Raw genomic sequence first — 16,802 nt, 5'->3', positions numbered from 1 at the left:
GGGCCTCCCTCTGCTATGGCCTCTCCCGTTGCGGGGCACAGGCTCCGGACGCGCAGGCCCAGCGGCCATGGCTCACGGGCCCAGCCGCTCCGCGGCACATGGGATCCTCCCAGACCGGGGCGCGAACCCGGTTCCCTTGCATCGGCAGGCGGACGCGCAACCACTGCGCCACCAGGGAAGCCCTAAGCTGTCTTTTTATTTAATATCAACATGTGTTAGTTAACAGACAGACATTTCTTTCATTGATTTGATTCGTATTTTCCTTAAAATAACCCAACAGTGTTACACACAAACGTTATAAAACCCTGCTCTTTTTCTGGCTTTGTCTAGGTGGATATTTTGTTATATGTTGGTATAATCTTCAGAAATATGGCTTAGCGGGGCTATGTTAAAGTTAGGGTGAGGGCTACATCTTTTCTAAGAAATTCCTTACATTGGATATTGAGGCGGCTTGCTTTTTTGCTTGTTGGAAGTAATGCTATGTGGGACATTTTCGTGTATATTTTCTTTGGAGCTATTTCCCCAACTCAGATTTTTTTAGAGCGGGATTTCTACATTGTGGATTACGAGCGCTTTCTTTACTTTTCTTTCCACTGGTGGTACATAGCCTATACTGGCACCAGCAGTTTGAATATATCAGTTTCTCCCCAATCTTACTAGAAGTTGGTGACAGCAATTAGTCTTTTTTTTTTTTAATGCAAATGGTGCCTTGTTATCAGTTCTTCTTTGTATCCTTTGGCTTCCTTTGGAGCATGGCTATTCTTCTGCACCTTCATTTATTATCTGCATTTTGGAAGCCGACCTTGCACTGCTTATGGTCATTCCCTGCCTCCCTCTGGTCTTGAGAAAGTAACGGCAAATCAATTTCAGGGCATGTGAGTCCTCAAAAGACAGCCAGCAGGACTCTACATGCAGATCTTGGACCAGCACTGTTGTCACTGTGTTGTTTGACTCTCGTGTGCTGTTTGCTTGGCCTACAGCACTCCAGTTCTTCAACAGCAGCCTCTATATTCACAATGGTTCATTTCACAGATTAAGAGCCAGTCCTGCTTCTCTGCTGTCAGTCATTTCAACACAGAACTTCGTAAGGCGCTTTCCTCTTTAGACATGTTCCCGTTGCCTTTTCTAGACATACAGTGGGACTGTCAGCTATGTAGGGGCACAAGGCAAAACACACTAGAGCTTAGCTCTTCCTTAGCTCTCGTTACCCTTGGCTCCACTAGACCTGTCAGTGGTGAAAATGCACTTTATTTCTGTAAACACGTGCTGAGCTGCAGGTAGGTAGCATGGGCTGTGGTCTTTTGGGGGAACTGTTAGGAGGTTGAAAGGGAGAAAAATAGGACCGAGTTGTCATCTTTCAGGAGCCTATAATATCCAAAGTTCAACAATGGCAGATATATAGAAGCACAAGGAAAAGAGCGAGATATTCTTTTAAAGGTGGCAACATCTGAGAAGGTTCATCTGAAGATCTGCACGTTCAGCTAAGGGATGGGTGGAACGGTGATGTTGGAAGCAGGAGGGGAGAGAGAGCAGCCTGAGTCACGGGGCAGGAAGGTCCAGGCTGCATTCAGAGAACTGCGAGCAGCGTGGTGGCTGCAGACGAGGCCGTCGAAAGCTTCAAGTAGACTACAGGCCTGGGGGCTTCCTGCTAACGGCCTGTGGACTTGTTTGAATGCCAGGTTAAGATTTTGGTCTGTCTTTCATAAATAATGGGGGACAGTTGAAGGTTTTCAAGCAGGGGAAAGCTATAATTCATCCTGAAAAAGGAACATAGGAAATAAGACAAACTCTGGAAAGATGCAAGAAGATGGACCCAGGTCTCAGAAATGTTTTCCAGCAAACTGTAGTTTGATGTTAAGCATGTTTCCAATTCACCCAAGCAAATACCTCAAGCCCACTTTCTTGGAACAGCAAGGCCACTGTCTTTGCCCCTGGACTCATCCATTTTGTGAGTAAATACTTCTATGCCCTCTCCCCCTTTTTAAATAGGAGTTTTGTTTGCCCTTTTTTTCCCCTCCTAAATTCTCATACCCTGATATACACTGGGGAGATTCTGCATAGAGGTTTTTGCTTAATATAGCCTTCATCCTTTAAGACTGTGTCTACACATGCCTCCCATAAACCACTGCATTTTAATGGGTTTATTCAGCAGCCACGTTTTTGTTGGAGCAACCTCACTGTGCACACAAACTCATAATCACTGATATTTGGACAGTGCTTTACTGATTGTAAAATAAAGCACTTTCACATCTCTTCACACTTCAGTGAAATACAGATATCTCAACTCTGAGATATAGATGGTGTGCTTATTTTGTGGATGAGGAAACTAAGTTAGGACGTATGACTACAGTGTGAGCACAGCTGGACCTTGAATTTAGACCTGTGTTTGATTTTTAAGTTCTAGAACCAGACTGAGGATAGTCCTCTGAATGTTTTTCTTTTTATGAGAAAGCCATACTCAAGGGACACTGATCAGTCACATGAGTAACAGTGTCCCCTGAGTATGGCTTTCTCATAAAAAGAAAAATATTCAAAGGGTAAAAAAAAAATTAGGGTGGAGGGGCAACATAGGAGTGGGGGAGTGAAAGGTACAAACTGTTGGGTATAAGATAGGCTCAAGGATATAATGTACAACACAGGGAATATAGCTAATATTTTGTAATAACTGTAAATGGAAAATTACCTTTAGAAATTGTATAAAAATTTTAAAAATTAATAGTGATAACTCTTAAGTAGAACAGGTTGAGAATTCCACTTTTCAGCTGCCTGTTCCATTCAGAAATTAAAGAGTGATCCATTCTAACTTCTTTATTATTTTAATTTAGGAAAGCAAGAGTTAATTGGGAGAAGCAGCTCATTCTTCTGAATTATCTTTACTCTGGTGGAACTAAATTAGATGTGTTAGTATTTGCTGGTTAACATAATTATATGCTGTGAGAACAATAATCACACACTTAAAATATTAAAAGTATGTGCTAAGAGAAGATGATGTCAGCAGTAGACTGTGTTGTGTTGTAAACAAAAGGTACTTGAAAAGTCCTAGAAATGTAGACTGTTACTGCCCAATTTTGATGTTTCCATTTTTGATCCAAAGCAAACTGCAAAACCTATTGAATCACCTGGCTACTTAAAGTAGGCTAGTAGGTCTGTGGTTTCTCATTATTCAAGCATGTGTTGTGTGCTTTCCCCGAACCCACCTCTGAATCACCTTTGCAAGGCTGCTCTGACTCATGGATTGAGCAGAAAATGATCATATAGGTGGTATGTTTGTACAGTAAGTGGTCCAAAGTTGCTCTGTTCACATAACAACTTTGAAAAATATCTGAGCTCTTGAAAATAGATTTTTATAGGGCATTTTCTTCCTTTTTCGAAAGGGGTAATTTCCACTCTCAGATTTCTCAACTTTATTTCTGTTCACTTATTTATCCATATTTTTATTTGGGAAATATGGCTTCATTCCACATTTTCATTCATTCAACTAACATTTATTGGGATCCCACTGTGGATTAGGCATTGGAAATATAGAGGTTAGTGTGTCAGCATGTTCTTGCTCTAGAGTAATCCTTAGTCTTACAGAGGAGACAAATACATAAACAATTCAGAGGGACACAAAAGAAGGGCGTTGTTGGATGTGCTACTTTAAGTTATTGTGTGACTCACCAGATGTTGAAATTGTTGGGAAATCAAAGATAGGAATATCAACATTATATTTTATACTTTTCTAGGGAAGTGTCAGGGAGGACCTCACAGAGCAGGTAGAATTTGAGTTCCCTTGGCTGCATATGTCATGGGAAAGGCATAGGATTCAAATGAGAGAATAACAGGAATGAGAAAGTCAAGGAATGTTGAAAGTGAATGCCTTGTTGGAAGAAGAAGGTAGTTCAATTGTGATATAGGGTATGTGGAATACAAAGTGAATGGCAGATGAAATCACAGGCACTAATTTAATACCTAAGTAGCCTGATGCCCAAGGACTCTCTCAGTAAAAGGAGAAATTTGCGGGGGAGGGGCGGGTAGCAACAGTGTTTCTGGCTACGGTGGGTTTGGGGGGTAACACCTTTAGCAAGTTTTACAGAAGATATAAATTGTACATCTGTGCCAGCCACTGCCCAGAGTAATGCAATTAACTACCTTAGTGTTTAGCAATAAAATTTCTGATCGTTTAAAAATGTGTGTATTAGGGGGTGGTTTTAGAAAAATAGGTGTGAGAAACTTGGAAGTGGTTGTGGGGTGAATTGCAGACTCAGTATGATCTGAGAGTATCACAGCTTAGAGGTCATGTAGCCAAACTCTTACTTTACAGAAGGAAAGTTTTTGTCTAGAGAGGGAAAGAGCATTGCTCAGTGAGGCTCAGTTAGAGGTAGGATGAATGATTTTTTTTCTGTTTTGCTTGAACCATGATGTAATGGTTCCCTGTGGATGCTAAGAGCAACCAAGGGACACCTTGGTTCCCTTTAGCATTGCAATTAGTTTATTCCAAAATATCTCTCTTTTGTGGTACTTTCCCTAAAATATGGCTTGGAAACATAAAGGAGTCGACAGATCAAAAACGTAAAGGTAAACAGAAAATTTATGATAGTATAGTGCCTTTGAATTAGTATGTGTCTAGATCCCACCCATCTGGCTTTCTACTCTTAATAAAAGTACAGTTTAGACTCTTGGGAAGAGCCACATGGGGTCACATTGAAATTCTCTTGATTTCTTAGAAGACAAAGGATAAGTCCATGGACTTATGATTTTCTTTCCCTTCTCTTGACAAAACCAGGCCTAGAGTGCTAGCCTTCTAATTCCTACTACAAAGCTGCCTTCTCTTCCCTGCAGTGAGTTTAGTAGGGTTGGAGCTGGTACCTAGGTGACTTGGAAGAATTTTCAGATATTGTATATTAATTGTAACTGGGGATTTAGTATTTTTGAATCAAATTTCTTTGGAATTGAAATTTCACTATCCTCATTTAGACTAGTATGAAAAAATTTGGAGAGATTCCAGGGATAAGAATAGGGTTGGACCTAGTTTGATAGTCTAGGCTCCCAAGTTTGCCAATAAGGAGAGCACTGTCTTCTCAATTCCCTGTGATCACCTCTCTAAAAAGAGCTCCAATTGTGTGAATTCTCCACATGACCAGCCTTAGCTTTCTTTTCTGTATTTCTAAAATGGGCATGGTAGCTACAGTTTTTCCCCTTTTGCAGAGATACCATACTGTTCTAGAGTTACAAGAAATAAGATGTTGGCTTTGAGCAGCAGTCCACTCAATCCTTCCCATTTTTGTTTTGGGATAGCTAGCTTGTGTCTGGACCTTACTTTGAAGCTTCAGGTCTTTGAACGTTCGGGGTTTATCCTTTCTGAATGCTGGTTGCGCTATCAATGATATATTTATCTTTCTCATTTAAAGCATTTTAAAAGTGTTGTAAAAGTATTGTAGTCTATTTGGAAACTGAGTACACACATGCTGTTTGGTCACATGGACACATCTCGAATTGAAATTCCAGTGCTGCCACACTGAGTCCCTTTCATAGAGCAATAATCTATGAGGCAACCTATGAAATTATTTCAGGTGTGTCTGTGTGGCATGGAAGGCTTTTTATTTGGAATTTATGTGGCCTGAGGGCTTGCAGGCAGCATAATCAGGGTGGAGTCTTATGGTGCCATGGATCTTCTATTCTCTTATGCTCCATGTTCTAGCTTGCAAAAGCCATGAGCAGCTGCAGGGGAGATTAATTAGGAATTAAATTTTTAATATTCCAAATTATTCGTTGCAACCCAAACATGTAGGCTACTGGGAGATGAACGCTGCAACATGCTGATACTGTGTGGTAAGATGTAGACTATCCCTGCAGACTGGGACTTTGCTGCTGCTTTGTTTGGCTTCTTGGGAATGGAGATAGGAACTGGGTATTATACTGTTGAAAAAGAGAAGAGGTGTGGATAGTGTCATTTCCTTTTCCCATATTCAACTGGGAAAAAATGAGGTGCATACTGTGATTGCTTAAGAAAGAAAAACAGATTTGTCTATGTGTCTGTACTGTCTGCTTACTAATAGTTTTCTCTGAGAGCTAGGGTCAAAGTTGAAATATAGTAGAAACCTCATATAGGATACCAAATGGAGTCCAATAAAATAATAGAGGCAAAAATACCATTTTAAAAGAACAGGGGATCTAATTCTTTGCAGTGCCCGTATTTAGAAGATCTGGGTTATTTTGAATTAGTCTGTACCTGCCAGGAAGCCTCAACATTAAGTAACGATGAGGTGGAGGTGGTGGAACCCCTAGCTGACTCAGAATTGCATGCCGTGAGTCTGATGACGGGCAGTTGATTTTTAGATTGTATATATACCTCCTCCTCCTTTTTAAGAGGGTGATGTTTGTGTTTGTGTCTTATATGACAAGCATAATAAAGTTAACTTTTAATCTTGTTTTGAGCACCATGAAAATGTAACATTTTCAGAGTGGAACTTTAGGTTGACGATCTACCTTGAATTGAACCTCTACAAAACTTTTGCCCCCAAATGCCCATTTTACTTGTCCCAGTGTAAGGGGGTGCTCTGAGTATGTGGTGTCGGTTAGCTGCCAGCAGTGAAATAGGAGGAAGGTAAGCAAGGCAGCTGCTGCTGAGAGTATCCAGGAGAAGCCAGCTCTGCTGGAGCCTAGGGCAGGGAAGGGGAGTCTTCTATGGTACCCTGGCCATGGTCCCTGGGGTAACCTTTAGCTGTGATATGTTTGCAAGACCTTGGCTCAGAGATGATTGTGTTACGTTAGACTTAGTCACTCCATCCAGGCATTGGTTTAAAAAGAAACTCACAAAGATGCCTGTTGAGCTTCTCCATTTTACAACAGCATCTTAGTGGAAATAATTAGCCTTATGTCCATGCAGACGCACACATCACATTTGCAAAATTAAAGAGCTTTCTTGTCAGGACTGGTTTTCTTATTTCTGTCCTCCTCTCCCACTGTTTAAATATCTATTTTGGTAGTAGCCTTGGTCTCAAACCCCGTGGTTCCCTTTATTCCCTTCTTCTTCTTCTTTTCTTTTTTTAAATTTAAAAGCAAATAAACAACAAAATACAAATCCGGCTGTATTTTTTACTCGAGATGATTAGATTTTACCATGGCAAATACATGGGAATATTGTGTTTTGAGAGCAAAAGCCGAATCTCAGATAAGATATTGTCACTGTTTTGTGCATTTTGACAGCCATTTCCTTTATATGCCAAACTAAAGTATAATGATGATAACAATGGCCTCTCTAGACAGAAGGTTGGAGGTGGTTAATAACCATTCCTACATATCACCATTTGTCATGGTGAGTAAACTGGTCTGTCCTCTCCACAAAATACCACGTTGGAGTATAACTGCTAAGTTTCCTTTCACACTGTGGAAGAATTACCAGGAAAGTTATATATCGCCTTTCAGTGAATATATCAACTACAAATATGAAAGTTTAATTTGTTATGTTTCATAGTTTGAACATACATATTTCCAGTTTACATAAAACTACAAACTGGAATTTTATTGAAATAAAAGATACAAATTGGGCACTTACTGCTGTTGAGCCAGTAAGTATAATTTTCATCTGTAAGTGCAGACAAGGCCACTTGTGAATTTTAGAATTTGCCTCTCTGTGAATTTGACCTCTCTGAGGTCCTGGGCCCTCACCCAAATGTGCATCTGATCTGTGCTGTCATATTGGGGTTCAAGACCACAGAATAGAACTGGATTATGTTTTGTTGTTCTAAATCACAAATTACTCAAATATAAAGTAAAAATTCTAATAATTGTACCTCACAGAGTATACCTTCCAGAGACAGTATAAAAGTGCATAATGCCTTAAGCTTGAACAGTAAAAATATAATTGTGTTAAATACCAGAGTATGAAGTCCTTGAGGCAAGATTATCTTTTCGTTTCCTGGCAAACAAGAGACATACAAATCCATATGTGGTGCATAAGTAAGTAAGTATTGTTATCAAATCCAATAATGATGTAAGGATTCATACGCTAGAAATTTGCTAGAGAACCCACTCCAGAATTGATATCGAGTTAGTATATGACATAGTTATAACTGCTTTCTGATTTTTCCATAATTAACAGGTATTTGCACCAATAAAAAAATAGTACAGCTGAGGCAAATGAGTTTTATAAGGACAACTTAATGGTAGCTGCTAAATCAGCTAAAATTTCTACCTTTACCCCTGCACTTATATCACTTGAAGGCAATGCACTTGGTTGAAAAGATATTATCTGGGGTTATAATTCAGTACTATAACTATTCTCTTATTATTGGGTTGATACAAAAATAAATATCAAGTTCTTTTCTGTATCCTCTAAGGAACTGCTGAAAAGAGAAGACCTTCATGTTACTCAGTGTTGCCTAAAGCAAAGATCAACACAATCAATTATTTGGATTCAATGATAGGAGACAAAAAGTTACCTGACTGATGAGCTGATATATGCTTCCTTTTTTTCAGAAAAAAAGCAAAAGTCTGCAGAATTATCATATGACTTTTGCTTGAGACTCTATGATTCATCTCCTTCCTTTACCACATTATTTCTGATACCTCCTGACACGATATTTGAAATGATATAAGTGTATGCCAATTATAAGCTATTTCACAACTAATTAATTGCCTTAACCTAACTTGTGCTTTTTAAATGGAAATAAACTTTCTATCTATATGTCCCTGTGAACATCCTTAAAAATATGTAAACTTCATACTTATTTTAAAGAGGTAATTTAATTCTAAATGGATTCTTTGCTTATATTGATGGTAAACAGTGGATCCATTAAAGTAACATATTCTGCTTGTGTAAGTAAAATAAAAGAATTAAAGTGGGCTAAAGAGATAGAATATTTATTTGTTCCTTTTAAGAAATGTGGTGTTTCAGAAAGCTTGAAGTACTAGTAGTGAGACATGTAAGCCTGTTACCCAGATCATTGGTAAATTGTCTTGAACTGTTTTGAATTCCATCTTGATATTGTACTACTTATATGAAAAAACTGGAAAATGTTATTTCTCAGGTACTGCTAGAGGTGCAGTAAGGAGTCTTCTTGGCTCTCTCTGCCACCCAGCCTACACAGAGTGCTGTTTTATTTCCTAAATGGCCGATGTTAAATTGATCCTTACCACGGCAGTCAAAGCCAGGGAACAGATTTTACAAATAGCATCCTAGATAACGTAATATTCTATGTAATCCTAATTGTAGGGCTCCTTTTCTCATCAGCCAGCCTAGCATAGCTAAAAATTATGTTGCTTTACTTTGTTTATAGGGAAGTCTACTCGTAGATGAGACCTCACAACCAGCGCAGGGAGAAAAAAAAGAGGGAGGTTCAGGGTGGTGTGCTGGCAGCTGTGTTAGAACAAGTTTCCTGGAGTACCTTCTGAAGGAAAGGTGTGAATGGAGGTGCGTCATTCAGCCATCACCTCTCCACCACACTGCATCATATCAATGGAAAAAAGAGAAAGAAACTATAAAATTTATGACCAAAAATGTGAGAATTCCCTGGTGGTCCAGTGGTTAGGACTTTTTGTTTCCACTGCAGGGGGCACAGGTTCGATCCCTGGTTGGGGAACTAAGATCCCACATGCTGTGAGGGGGCCAATTAATAAATAAATATCCATTCTGAAAAAAAAGAAAAGAAAATCTTCATGGAAACCTGCCATGCATGTGCTGCTGTCTCTGCCTCAAGTTGCTTAGTGGGCGCGTCTGCCCTTAATTTATTTAAAAAAAAAAAAAAAGCAAAACCAAGAAACAAAAATGTGAGGAAAAGACAGAAATGTAGCTTGAAAACTGGGACTAGTAAAGGGTGGCTTTTTGAAAAGGAAAATGCGATTTGAGAAGGTGGCCATTGTGTATGTTTTACTAAGAGCTCTCTTATTCATTGATTGGTTTGTTCACTCATTTATTTAGTTTTTTCTTTTGTTCACTGATGATAACTGAACATAAAATCTCTGTTGAATTGTTGAGTGATATTAAAGAAGACCCAAATAGGTGGAAGGATATTCGGGTTCTTTGCTTGGAAGATACAATATTGTTAAGGTGGCATGATCCCCAAATTGATCTGCAGATTTAATTCCTGTCAGAATTTTCCAGTTTTCTTCTTTGTAGAGGTTGGCAGGTGAAATATATAATTCATATGGAAATTCAAGGGACCCAAAATAGCCAAAACAATTTTGAAGAGAAAAAATGCAGAGGTTTACCCCATTTCAAAACTTAATACAAAGCTACAGGAATCAAGCAGTGTGGTACTGGCATAAAGTATGCATATAAGATGATGGAATGGAATTGAGAGTTCAGAAATAAACCATTACATTTATAGCAATTGATTTTTGACAGGGGTACCAACATATTCAATGGGGAAAGAATAGTTTTTTCAACAAATAATGCTGGGACAACTGGGTATCCACATGTGAAAGAATGAAGTTGGACACCTCCCTCATATCATATACAAAAATTAACTTAAGGTGGATCAAAGGCATAAATATCAGGAGTAAAGCTATAAAACTCTTACAGGAAAACGTAGGAGCAATCTTCATGACCTTGGATTAGTCAGTGATACCAAAAGTACAAACGGCTTTCAAAATTAAACACTTTTGTGCTTCAAATGACACCATCAAGGAAGTGAATAAACAACCCATGGACTGGGAGAATTCATTTGCAAATCATATACCTGATAAGAGATTTGTATCTAGAATATATTAAGACTCTTACAACCCACTAAGAAGACAAATAATCCAATTAAAAAATGGACAAAGGATCTTAATAGACATTTCTCCAAAGATATACAAGAAGCTAATATGCATAGGAAAAGATGCTTGACATTATTAGTCATCCAGGAAATAATCAAATCAAAACTACAATGAGATATCACTTTACTCACACTAGGATGGTTATAATACAAAAGACAGACAGTAACACATGTTGGCAATAATGTAGTGAAATTGGAATTGTCATGCATTGCTGGTTGATTGTAAAATGGTACAGCCACTTTAGAAAAAGTCTAGCAGTTCCTCAAAAGATTAGACATAGAGTTATCATATGATCAAGCAACTGTATTCCTAATTATATATCCAAAAGGATTAAAACATATATCCACACAAAAACCTGTCAATGAATGTGCATAGAAGCATTATTCATAATAGCCAGAAAGTGGAAACAACCTAAACATCCATCATTTGAAGAATGAATAAACAAAATGTAGTATGTCCATAAAATTGAATGTTATTTAATCATAAATTAAATACTGATACATGCTGTAACATATGTGAATCTTGAAAATTATGCTGTATGAAAGAAGCCAGACACAAAGAACTTCATGTAGCATGATTCTATTTATAGGAATAGCCTAATATATATACATAGAAAGATTGGTGGCCACCAGTGACTGAGGAGCGGGGAGAATAGGGAGTGACTACCAGTGGGGACAATAGTTATTTGGGGAATGATCAAAATAGTCTGGAATTAGATGGTGATATAAATATATTAAGGAACACTGTACATTTTTAAAGAGTGGATTTAGTGGTATGTAAATTATATCTCTCTTAAAAGTTTAACAAATAAAGCTCTATATCGAGCAGTGTGCCTGGAATACATAGATAAAATTGTGCATGGCCTCCGCCTTAAAGAAGCTCACCGTCTATTGGGAGAATACAAACTGACAATTACAGCACAGAGTGTACATCCTAAGAAAGAAGCACATATAGAATGCTTCCGGAAGAGGAAGAGGTAGAACTCAGCCTGGATGTCGTCCATCCTTACTTGGATAGGAATCTCTGCAGATAGGAACAGACTTCTCTGCAGCTCCAGAGAACAGAACGAAGCCTAATATTTAGAAGCCAAGAAAGGGAATCGGCAATACAGTATAAGGACAGTACCTTTCTACCAATAAGGACAGTTGAAGTTCAATGCAGGCTGCTTCAGAAAATGGCAAGTTTGCCTTCATTGGAGCTGGTTGAAATGATACTCTGGCATTTACCAAGTGAGTTATTTAAACTCTCTAAAACCCTGGTTATTAACCTGAGTTAATAATACATCTCAGAGTTTACATGAGGACCACATGAAATAATGGGTGTGTGTATAATGTGTGGATACACTATCTAGCACTTAATGACACTGTTATTACTGTCGCTCTCACCACCATCATCATTATCAAATGAATTTTGGCGATAATGCTGGGAAAAGAATTCAGGCAACAGATGGGAGAATTGATTTGAATGATGCTAAGATTTTGTGGTACTCTCATTCTTGGTCACAGGGTTTGGAGTTTTCTGTTCGCTGATATAAAACTTGGAAGGAAAGACAGACTTTGGTCCTATGCCAGGCCCCCAAATTGACTATTTCTGTGTCTAAGACAAACTACTTAGCCTCAATAATGGTTTTGTGCTGTTTGCTATAATAGCTAGTATAGATGTGTGATTTTTTAAGAATTGTTACTGACAAGAACCTTCAATGACCTTGGAAGATGGTCTTTATGAATATCAATAGAACTTGGATGAACACTGAGAAGGGCTATAGGTGAAACAGTGTGAGGGTGAAGCACAAAGAGACTGCTTCCTCAACCTTGCAAAAACATGTCATCTCTTAAAAACAAGTTGGACAACTTGGTTAGACCTCGGGAAACAATTATTTAAGATGTATTACAAGGTCCAGAATTTCCATGACTGGTCAAGATATCACTACCTCTCTTTGGGTCTGTTTCAATATCTGTAAACTGGACTTGAGGAATGAGATGATCTCTCATGGTGTTTTTAGCTTTGAGTTGGTATGGCTTTTGCCCTATATAAAAGAAAAAATATGTATATGTTGATTTTTCTTTCTGTCCTTTTATTACTTCACTATAGAAGATTTTTCTGTACGACTGGTTTGAAGTTTCTGGGAGTCATTATGTGCAACCAGAGGAAAGTGTCTGTAAATTGAAGGGCCAAGTCATGTTTTTCAAGATAATGTGAACCCAGATTCATGGTGTTCAGGATGATTTGGAACCAGCCTCATAGAATTTAAGATTTTTCAAAATGCTGTATATTGCAGTGATTAAAATCATAGATTCTTGGACCATACTGCCTTGAGTTCAAATCCCAACTCTATCATTTTCTGTGTGACCTGGGATCAGTCACTTAAGCTTTTTGTACCCCAATTTTTTCATCTCGATAATGAAGATAGTTATAGTATCCACCTCATAGGATTGTAATGAGGAATAAATGAGTTACCATGTGTAAAGCACTTAAAACAGTGTTTGGTATATAGTTAGCACCATTTGCAGTAGCAGATCTTATTATTGGGAATTAAATGCTAATGCCTATTTTAAAATTGTCCAAGTTTTGTTGCTTTTATGTAAAAAAAAGTTTGATTTGTAAATTTGGTCTGTATACAACTCTGAACAGATTATTTATCTTACATAAAGCGGAAATCATTCTTACAATATGCCAAAGAGTGTGGGTCTAGCTGTTCCTCAGCTTCTGTCCAGTTCTTTTGGTTATTTTAGTGGCTTCTAATGCATGGATTCTAAAGCCAATGCTAGAGCAAATAACCTTTCATCTGACATATGCATGAATCATCAACATCTGTTTCTGTGGATTATAGGGTAATCCCTCTGATAAATAAGGTTCACTTTAAAAACAAAAATCATGATTCATAGATTATGAACTTGTCACAATTTAATAAGCCTAATATTGGGCTATTGGTATAGTTTATTCTCATTGTTTATCACCTGCACAGAGACTAAAGCGTGGACAGCTATGGTCAAGTTACTCTTCTTCTGGACGCCCTGGCAGATTTGTTGAGAAGAGTGCTGGCCTCCACTCTCTGAATTTCTGTTGCAGTAGATCTGCAGTGATTCTCAAGAGTTTGTACTTCTAAGAAGTTCCCAGATGGTGCTGATGTTGGGACCATACTTTGAGAACCCTTTAAAGCCAACATTGATTTGTCAGTCAAATGTTTTATAAGCAGCATCCTTTCCCTCCTTTGTCTCACCTCTACAGCTGTATTCTCCGAAGGCTCGCTCTAGTGTCAGTAGCGGACACTAGCCTAATGTCTTCATTTTCTAGAGGAGGAAACCCAAACTCAGAAGTATTTCCCCCTGGTTACACAGTAAATTGACAGAATCTGGAAGATTTTTGTTTTTAATTGAGAATGATTTGCATCTCTAATTCATAGACTAAGCATTTAGATTTAGAAAACTAGCATTCCAGTTCCAGCTCTGCCATGTTAGGAAGTATGAATTTTAGTTGCTTTATCTCTCTGAACCTCATTTTCTTCATCCACGATATGAATACCTCCTCTGCTTACCATATATGGTTTTGTGAGAAGTAAATGACATACTGTGCATTAAAGTGCTTTGTAAATTATGAAGTGCTATACAAATATTTTTCAAACTCATTCCAGTTTTCAGATGCAATATCATGTTAAACATAATATATTTTATGATAGGCACATCATTCTCTCACTCATCTAGGGTAAATATTGACATTTGTAACAGATTTTGGGAGGAAGTAGTACATTATAAACCTGCCCCCTTTCGCATAGAATTTTTTTCATTTCCTTCCAACATTGATTTCTCTGCTAATCTGCTTTTAAAACTAAGCAATTAGAAATTGTCATTTAGCTATTTATGCATCCGAATACTTACCTATATGTGAGATGTTGTCATACACATATGCATGTGCTATGAATTTTTCTCCTAGTATCCTTTTATGTAAGATACCTGCAAGTCACATTTATTAAGAATGAAATATGTGAATTGCTATTTTGCTTGAAATGAATCTTTTTTTTTTTTTTTTTTTTTTTTTGCATTTGCGTTGGAAACAGAACTGAATTGAGCCAACAGAAATGGATTCTGCTCCCAGTTCTACAATTAACAGGTTGTGTAAAGTCAGTCAATTCCTCTCTCTAAGGCTCAGGTCGCCATTTGTAAATGAGGCCAGATCTTACTCATTCCTTCCACTCACAGTGTCTATGGTATTAGAGTTATAAGGCAGCTTTTAAATGATATTTATCACCTTCTTGAGAAACTCTGAACAGAGTGTCCACATTGACCTGGATCTATTCTAATAGTATATTTTCCTTTTCATGCCTTAGGCCTAACTGCTGTTTGCATTTCATATGATGCAGTATAACTCCACCATCCCTTTTCTTCGGGGTCTGACTGGGTTTCTTAGGGCTGTGATTCTGTTGGTATGATTGAAAATGTAACAAGACTGTGTCTTGTTTTGGATCCCCTGAGATAGAGATGCTGGGTGGTGTGGGTGGAGACAAGGCTTTCATGTTTTTAGTGAGTTTTTCCCTTCAGTGATATTCAGAGGATCTCCCTTATTATTAATGCATAGTAAAAAGTATTAGTTCTCTATTGCTGTGCAACAGATTGCTTAAAAATCTAGCAGCTTAAAAACAGCACACACTCTCACATTTTTTTTGTGGGCCAGGAATCTGGACACAGCTTAGTTGGACCATCAGTTCACAGTCTCTCCCAAGTCTGCAATAAGTGTATTGGCCCCAGAGTCTACAGTCTCATCTGAAGGCTCGACTGGGGAATGATCTACTTCCAAGCCCAGCTGGTTGTTGTCAGCGGTTCAGTTTCTCCTGGGTTACTGAACTGAGAGCCTTAGTTTCTAGCTGGCTGTTGGCTGGGGACTGCTCTCAGCTCCTGGTCATGTGCAGCTCTCCAACATGGCAGCTCATTACATCAAAGCATGGAATCTAGGAAGGCAAAAGGTAGAGGCTGCTCACCAGATATAAGTCATAATCATGTGAAACCTAATTGTGAAAGTGATATCCCATCACATATACCACATTCTGTTGGTTAGAAGTAAGTGACTGGGATCAGACCACACTCAGAGTGAGGAGATTATGCAAGGCTGTGAATACCAGGAGGCAGGGATCACTAGGGGCCATCTTAGAAACCTGCCTACCGTAGGAGAGGGTGAAGTAAGACTTCTTGTGCACAGGGATTTAACACAAACGTGAATTTGCTTGTGGAATCTGGTGGATGTGTGAGTCAAGGACAGAGGAGGCAGGTAGGATATCAAGAGAAGAATCCAATCTGGAAGGAATACTAGGTAATGAAAGGCTCTAACAGGTGTAGGAGGATTCCTACTCTCTGAGAATATTCGAGCTGTGTGGGGTTTTAGAGGTTTTTTGATCCAAACACTTCATTTTCTCAAGGACTCCAAGGCTCATAGAGGGCCTTGTTCAGGCCACAGGGATTGTAACTGAGCCAATAGTTGGATCAAGTCTACAAACTTCTTTGTCCAGATTGTCAGTGTGATATAATGGAAACAGCTCTGGATTTGGGGTAAAAAGATGTGGCTTCGTGATTTTTGATGTGCCTCTGAGTAGCTGTGTGACCTTGATTGATTTACTTTCTTAAGATATGGTTACTCAGTTGGTAACATGGAGCTATCTGTCATTTGTCATGTATACTTAGTTATGTGTGATGAATACATTGACTTTTTTTTTTTTTATGTAAGCATGTTACTGTTTGTAACAATGATATTTTATATGGGTAAGGGAATGGATGTGTGCATGTGAAATGAGTGTACCTGGAGTGTCAGTGAATTTGTAAGCATGTTTATGTTTTTTTTGTTGTTTCTTTTTAACATCTTTATTGGAGTATAATTGCTTTACAATGGTGTGTTAGTTTCTGCTTTACAACAAAGTGAATCAGTTATACATATACATATGTTCCCATATCTCTTCCCTCTTGCGTCTCCCTCCCTCCCCCCCCCGCCCTATCCCACCCCTCTAGGTGGTCACAAAGCACCTAGCTGATCTCCCTGTGCCATGCGGCTGCCTCCCACTAGCTATCCACCCTACGTTT

General features: G+C 38.5%; 1 protein-coding gene across 13 annotated transcripts in view; it reads left to right on the top strand.

Moving 5' to 3' along the window:
• LPP (LIM domain containing preferred translocation partner in lipoma) overlaps window positions 1–16,802 on the top strand; it is a 745,137-nt gene that overhangs the window by 358,609 nt on the left and 369,726 nt on the right. The window lies entirely within an intron of this gene.

Source organism: Physeter macrocephalus, chromosome 1 (assembly GCF_002837175.3).
Source record: "Physeter macrocephalus isolate SW-GA chromosome 1, ASM283717v5, whole genome shotgun sequence".
Classification (NCBI taxonomy): Eukaryota; Metazoa; Chordata; class Mammalia; order Artiodactyla; family Physeteridae; genus Physeter; species Physeter macrocephalus.
Note: the sequence above shows the minus strand (reverse complement) of the source record. Positions and strands in the feature narration are given on the sequence as shown.